The sequence below is a fragment of the Silene latifolia genome, chromosome 8 (genome assembly GCF_048544455.1).
Source record: "Silene latifolia isolate original U9 population chromosome 8, ASM4854445v1, whole genome shotgun sequence".
NCBI classification, from domain to species: Eukaryota; Viridiplantae; Streptophyta; class Magnoliopsida; order Caryophyllales; family Caryophyllaceae; genus Silene; species Silene latifolia.
The window spans coordinates 55,440,135-55,442,089 of NC_133533.1; positions in this window are offsets into that span (position 1 = coordinate 55,440,135).

Consider the following 1,955-nt stretch of genomic DNA (forward strand, 5'->3'; position numbering starts at 1 on the left):
GTATGTTGATGACATACTCCTGATTGGGAATGACATACCTCTCTTAACTTCGGTAAAAGTATGGTTGAAGAACCATTTCCAGATGAAAGATCTGGGTGAGGCACAAAGAATTTTGGGCATCCGTATCTATCGAGATAGATCACGTCGGATATTGTCTCTCAGTCAGGAGTCTTACATAGACAAGATCCTAGAGAGATTCAGCATGACTAACTCCAAAAAGGGGTTTCTTCCTATGGCTCCAGGGGTGCATTTGAGCAAGTCTCAGGCACTAGAGACACCGGAAGAGAAAGAGCGCATGACACGGATTCCTTATGCCTCGGCTATAGGATCAATCATGTATGCCATGATATGCACACGTCCGGACGTGGCATATGCATTGAGTATGACAAGTCGATTCCAACAGCATCCAGGTGAATCACATTGGATGGCTGTCAAGAACATTCTTAAGTACCTACGGAGGACTAAAGATTGGGCATTGACTTATGGAGGCAAACAAAAGCTATGCGCAACCGGTTACGCAGATGCTAGCTTCCAAACGGATCGAGATGACTCGAAATCTCAGTCTGGATTCGTTTTTACTCTTAATGACACTGCAGTCAGCTGGAAGAGTTCCAAACAAAGTGTTACAGCAGATTCTACGACCGAGTCCGAGTACTATGCGCGCGTCGAAGCGCAAAGGAAGTGATATGGATGCGTCAATTCTTACAAGGACTATCCATAATGCCTAGTTCGAATGACCCGATCACCATCTATTGCGACAATAGAGGTGCCATCTTCCAAGCTAAGGAGCCTAAGTCTAGCAACAAGTCTAGACATGTACAACGGAAAGCTCATCTAATCCGAGATTACGTGGAGCAAAAGGAAGTAGTGATAGAAAAGATTGCTACAGATGATAACATAGCAGATCCTCTCACTAAACCATTACGACAAGATAAGCATGAAGGGCATGTTAATTCCATGGGAATTAAACGTGTTCCTGAGTTGTAGTACTCTTTTATGGATTAGATTCATTCTCTTTTGTACTCTATACGACATCATCGTTTTGATATTTATATATTTTGTTTTTCATGTGGATTTGTACGACAATTTTTGAACACCACAAAGTGAACTGAACAAACATTATATTTTTGGTCCTTAATTGCCCACGTGAGCTGATAACTCTGGCAATTATTTTGTGACGTTGGTTGATGGTGGGTTCAACGAGCCATAAGTCAAAAGGTTGGTGACCAATCACGAGAGGCGATTTATACGGATATCTCGTAGGACATAATTGTGACATCGACGTGGAGTCCTAAATGTTTTATAACATTCGGTGCCAGGTCGTGGATAGGACCTCCATGGTGATCCTAAGAGTCGCTTCTTTTGACTATCGACTGTCTCTTGAGACTAAGGCAGATTTTGGGTGACTTTGGTTTCTTTCTCACGGTCATCCGTAACAGGGGGCCAAGTAGATTTTTTCTGGGTCATTTCATGCTGTGCTTAGGTCGGAAGGAGTCGAGTTGACGGAAATATTCAGCCTTTATCAGGTATTCGATATTTCTCAGGGCCACTCGAGGAGCTGTAACTGAAATGCATGGACATGCTCGAATACGAATTCGTTTTATCAGTTGAGTTACTCTCTAGTCGGGGAAACCACTCTTGATACAGATCGATTGTAAAATACGACCTTTGCGGATCCGGATCTGCAAATTGTTTTACATTGAGTGGGAGAAATTTTAAATGAATATGAGAATCGGTTATCGCACATACACTTGTACGGACAAGTGGGAGTTTGCTGGAGCTGTGTCCTCCAGTTAGTGCGGATAACGTTATTACACATACACTTGTACGGACAAGTGGGAGCTTGTTGGGGCTGGTGTCCTCTACAGTTAGTGCAATAAAATTTAAATCTCTAAAAGGATCAAAGGGTATACTTTTGTATTATTATCAGTTGGTCCACGTTTATCAATAACGTT